This window comes from Octopus bimaculoides, chromosome 6, assembly GCF_001194135.2.
Source record: "Octopus bimaculoides isolate UCB-OBI-ISO-001 chromosome 6, ASM119413v2, whole genome shotgun sequence".
Lineage (NCBI taxonomy): Eukaryota > Metazoa > Mollusca > Cephalopoda > Octopoda > Octopodidae > Octopus > Octopus bimaculoides.
Window position 1 is genome coordinate 11,143,632 of NC_068986.1, and position 6,028 is coordinate 11,149,659.

The 6,028-nt window shown below is 40.1% G+C and overlaps 1 long non-coding RNA gene across 1 annotated transcript in view; it reads right to left on the minus strand.

The window, feature by feature from the left end:
- LOC128248100 (uncharacterized) overlaps positions 1-6,028 on the minus strand; it is a 10,563-nt gene that overhangs the window by 3,689 nt on the left and 846 nt on the right. The window lies entirely within an intron of this gene.

Sequence of the window (6,028 nt, forward strand, 5' to 3'; positions counted from 1 at the left end):
TTATACACAAGAAGTGCCATCATTGAAGCTGTATCACTTGTTTCCAGTCTTCTGTGGAAAATATATCTAACCATGGCAAAATATTATTTTGCTTGGAAACAGATGAGGGTTGGCAACAGGAAGAGCTTCCATCTGTAGAACATCTGCCTCAAAAAATTCCAGCCACACGTGCAAGCATGAAAAAGTGGATGTTAGAAGAATGATGATGATGGTGGTGGTGGTGGTGGTGGTGGTGGTGGTGGTGATAATGTTATATTTTTGGAAGGTCATTTTTCCAATAACAAACACACACATTGGTTCTGTTTCATTTCTTATTATTATTGTAAGTCAACTACTTAACCAAATAAGTAATCAGTTGCTTAATTAATTGATTAATTGATAAATTAATTAAGTACTAGTTCATTATTGTCAATAGTAAAAGACTTATCAAGAGTGTAAGGGATGGAGATCAGCCCTGAGAAGAACAAGATCCTGGTTAATAGTAACAACCAAAACACAGCAACCAGCATCATGCTAATCAGGGAGAGACTTGATGAAGTGGACACCTGCAAGTGCCTAGGATCCACTTTGACCAATTACAGCAGATCTCAAATGGAGATAACAACAAGATTCAGTTTAGCCTTTGCTGTCATGACAAAGCTGAACACCATATGGAAAAGCAACTCCATTAGTTTTACAACAAGACTTAAGAGTGTACAAGTTCCTGGTGGCTTTGGTCTTTCTGCATTGGTATGAGAGCTAGAATTATACAGCTGACATGGAATGAAGAATCCAGGCATCTGAGCACACAAGTGCTTCAGAAGGCTGCTACACAGAGCACAAAACAAACAACTTTGTCAGGCAGAGCAGACAGGAACCACTCCTAGCGCAGGTAAAAAGATGAAACCGCCTTGTCTGGCACTGTCATATGTCTCCTGTTACAATCTCTGTCCAAAACCATTCTTCTGGGCCTTGTTGAGGAAGGGCGAAAAGCAGAGAAAATCCTGGTCTGACAACATCAAGGCATCAAGGACTGGACAGGTCATAACACAATGAATCTGTTATGCATGAAAAAGAACAGAGACCAGTGGTGATGGCTGGCTACCAAAGTGTGTACTGTGGCACCCCAACGACTGGCTGCATCAGTTAAGGGATGTTGGTGATGATGAACTCATTGATAACTTGTTCTTGTTCCTAGCTCTGTGATAAGACAATAGAGTAATGAGATTCTGTCACTGATGAGGATGCAAATGGTAATGAAAGAACTCTGACAGTCATATTAATTGATAGATTGATCATATCCATCCTTGCATACATCTGACTTCCATCTCTCTCTCTCTCTCACTAGGCATCCCCCTCTCTGACTCCCACACTTCACATCATCTTATTTTTCATCTACCTACAGTTTTATTATCCTATTCCTGACCACTCCCTTTTTGTATCACCACTTATCATCTCCTCCCACCTGCACCCCACTCCTATTTCTTTCATTAATATTCATTCTCCTCTATCTCCATCTTTAACTCTCTGCCATTTTCCTTTTACACTCTTATAAACTTACCTGCTCTTTGCAATCCTCTGTCCCTCATCTCTCTTATATTCAGCCTCTTGTACTTTGAGGCTACTCTCTGACAGCTCAATACCACCATCTCTTTTCTCTCTTCCCATCTCAGGTAGCCATATATCTCCTGTAGAGTACGGCACCTGTTCCTGTGCTTCTGTCATATTTTAGCCTCTCAATACCTGGCATAAATCCATTTTCCTCTCTTCTCTACCATCACTCAGCAAGGAGTCTTGTCTTGCAAGTTACCTGATATCTTCACTAATGCTGGTGCCATGAAAATGCACCCTGTAGACACTGTAAATTGGTTGGTGTTAGGAGGGGTATCCAGCTGTAGAAACCAGTCCAAAGCAGGAATTAGAGTTCAGCACAGTCCTTCAGCTCATTGGATCCTGTTGAATTGTCCAGTCCAAGTCAGTAGGGAAAACATGTTAAATTGTGGCAGTAATTATTGTCACACAAGCATTATGATGTTCTATATCCAAATACCAATACAAAATTTGATCTTACTCAGAATTATACAATCTGGTTCTGAATTTACCAAATGTGAATTATTTTCAAGACTTGTTCCATCAATCTAACAAGTCTGTAACTACCTCTCTTCATTTTTTTCTTTGCCTTTGTAGCAATTTAGGTTTAGAATGAGGACATTTGAACTCCTTTGCCTTCTTTATTCCTTTACTAACCACATATGACTTAACCACCTGGGATATTAGCTCACATTCGGTTCTTCTTTGGATAAGGATTTGCTCCTTTATTCATAGTCTTTAAGGAAAAAAATTGCAAAAGTACATATGTTCTCTATTTTTACTGTCACCAAGGGAAAGTGCACCAGCTTCGTGGACACTCGGATACACTTCATTCCAGTGACATCTTAAATCTTAAGTTTCTGTAAGACATAGTTCCATATAAGACTATATCAGTCAGCTAATCCTGGAAGGCGTGGTATCAAAATAATCATATTAACTTTGTTTACATTCATTTTGAAAGAAGTAAGGAACTCTTTACTGTAAAGGAGGAAACTCAAATCCTTTCTTTTATCATAAATAGGATCATTTCAGGAATGGGCTTCTGACTCAGAAATTCTCAACACATGGAATTGGTCAGTGTCTTGCAAGAGGTCATGGTTTGACGACACCATGTCTGAATTCTATATTGTAGTTTTATATTTTTCATCATCACCATCATCATTTAATGATGGTTTGTCGTTCGTTTCCAGTCTTTCTTGAAAAAAATATATTTGGATAAGGGGAAATGTTACCTTGCTTGGAAACAGGTAAGAGTTGGTGACAGGAAGGGCATCCAGTCATTGAAAATTGACTTCACTGAATTGTGTCTAACCCATGCAGATTGGGAAAAGTGGACATTAAATAATGATGATGATGTTAATAACAACAATGACTGATGATAATGCTGATGATGATGATGATGATGATTGGGGTGAATCACCATCTTGAGCTATTGAACAACAATCTACTTGAAACACGAACATAATGCAATCCCTGCAGGCGCTTCCCATCTCCACACCACACAACACAACACTTCTTAATCTAGACTTCTCTAAGAAACAATACGCTATCTCTCTTAAGCATCAATATTTTTCTCTGCTCATTAAGATGTTTTTAAAAACCACTGCATCACCACCACTACCGCCAACACCACCACCACTACATCTTCACTACCGTCCCTACCTTCATCACCCCAACATCACCACCACCACAACCACATCGCCTTCAAGACCACCACCACCACTACTACTACCACTATCAGTTCCAAACTCTAACCCTAATCCTACTCCCAAAGAGGGAACCTCAAATGGTCACTCGACTTGTTAGAAATAACAGCCAAATCACTCTCAACTTAACCCTCGGCCATATTGAATGAGAAAAGGATACATTTAGATAATGTAGCCCTCACAAAGGACTTCTGTAGCCCATAAAACGTGGGACAGTCACGGTTATAAACACCACTGCTCAAAAGAAGTATGCCTACCACCGCCCTCGCCACCACAATCTCTGCCATTACTCTTGTAGCTATCGTCCCCGCCACCACTCTAACAGTAACAGTAACAATAACAACAACAACAACCAACAAACGTCATCATCATCGTCGTCGTCACTAACAACAACTTCAACCTTGATTATAACATCCCACTACCACGATATCACTGTCACCACCCCACTACAACCAACACATTTGACACGCACGTATATCTCACCCCACCATGCCTTGCTATCACACCACCACCGCCACCACCATCATCATCACCATCAGAAACAACATCAGCATACAGCCTCCATCATCATCATCATCATTATCAACAATCACAAGCAAGAGACTTAAACCATTGTACATGACGGTGGTAGCGGCGTCAAGTAGAGGGGAGAACGATAGATCATTTTTGAGGGTCCACCACCATTTCTATCATCTTATCCGCGTCTCCATCACCACCACCACCATCATCATCAGAAACGCCACCATATGAAGCTCCACCACCCATCATCATCATCAACCACAGCAAGAGACTGTACACATGGCGGTGGGGCTGGCGTCACGCGGGGTGGGGGTAGAAATGATGGATGAGTTTGAGGGGTCCAGTTACAATGATTCATAAAACTCCTCAAACAGACCCCACCGATCGGCTGCTGCTGCACCAAAGGACTTTTACCAGAGAGAGAAAACTTAATTTGCTTATTTTCCTGTGGATATTGAGAAGATTTTTATTCTTTGCATGGACTATTAACCTCATATTTCCATAGCAACAATCTTACAGACCTTAACGTAGCCTGCTTCAAATTTACAGTATGCGCGTGTGTAAGTGTGTGTGTATATGTGTGTGTGTGTGTGTGTGGTGTGTGTGTGAGCGTGTGTGAGTGCACGTGAGCATGTGTGAGCACGCGTGTGTATGTTTTAACGTGAATGCGTCTGTTTACCTGACTGTGTTTTTATGTTGTGAGATATACGCATATGAGTCAGTGTGTGTGTCTGTGTGTAAGTCTTTGTGTTTGGTTGTGCGTGTATAATTGATTGTGTGTGTGTATGTATTTGTGTGAGAGAGAGAGTGTGTATTTGTGTGAGAAAGTATGTATGTACTTGTGTGAGAGAGAGTGTGTATGTATTTGTGTGAGAGAGAGTGTGTGTATTTGTGTGAGAAAGTATGTATGTACTTGTGTGAGAGAGAGTGTGTATATATTTGTGTGAGAGAGTGTGTATTTGTGCGAGAAAGAGTGTGTATGTATTTGTGTGAGAGAGTGTTTATGTATTTGTGTGAGAGGGAGTATGTGAGTGTATTTGTGTGAGAGAGAGAGTGTGTGTATGTGCTTCTGGTTAAATTTGTTTGTGTGACTGTGTGTGTGAATTTGTTAATGTCCTGTCCAAGTCTGCCTGTCTTTTTCCTCTTTAGATGTCGCTGTGTGAATGCAACTGTGTACGTGTGTTGGTGCGTCCATGTTTGTCAGGTTACAACAGTGAATGTGTGTGTGTGTGTGTGTAGTGTTTATATGATCTGTATGTGTGTGTGAGAGAGAGAGAGAGAGAGCTTGCGCGCGCGTGTGTATATGTGTGTGTGTGTGGTACGTGACTTTGAAAGGTATGTAGGCATAAAGAGGATATGTGATTCTATGTCTGTGTGTGAGTGCATGCATGTGCGAAGCTAGCTAGCTAGATAGATAAGATAGATAGATAGAGATAGAGAGTTAGATAGATATAGAGAGACAGAAAAGAGGTAGAGAGATAGAAGTAGATAGATAGAGGGGCAAATACAGAGATGGTAGATTGATAGATAGATAGAGAGGTAACTAGAGAGATGGTAGATAGATATAGATAGGGAGAGAGAAAGCGGTAGAGAGGTAGATAGATAGAAAGAGAGGTAAATTGAGAGATGGTAGATAGACAGATAGATAGAAAGGAAGAGATAGATATAGAGAGAGAAATGGATAGAGGTAACTAGAGAGATGATAGATAGATATAGATAGGGAGAGAGAAAGCGGTAGAGGTAGATAGATAGATAGATAGATAGAGCTATATTCAGGTTTGGTGGAACAAATAAGATATATGTACATATTAATCAGCAGAAAGTTATAAATGTGACTCAAGAGCCGAGAGCTTCGTGTATGACTTTCACATGCGCGTGTGTGTGTGTGTATGAGTAATGCATAATGTTCTAGTTTATGTGGCGTGTCAATGTTCTTAGTGCATGTGTAGTAGAAGTTTAGATTGAATTAACAAAATGATAAAAATAATAATAATGTGAGCTAGTGCGGGTATATAGGTGTACAATAAGGGCGTTGTATGTGTGTGTGCGCGCGCGTGTGAATATATATGTGTGCGTGTGAATATATATGTGTGCGTGTTAGTGGTATAATATAATAAAAATGTATGTATCTATTTATGTATGTATGTATGAATGTATCTGCTTATGTATGATTTTCGTTGTGATTGACAGCCTGTGTTGAAAAGAAAGAATGTGTATCTTGAATGAATATATAT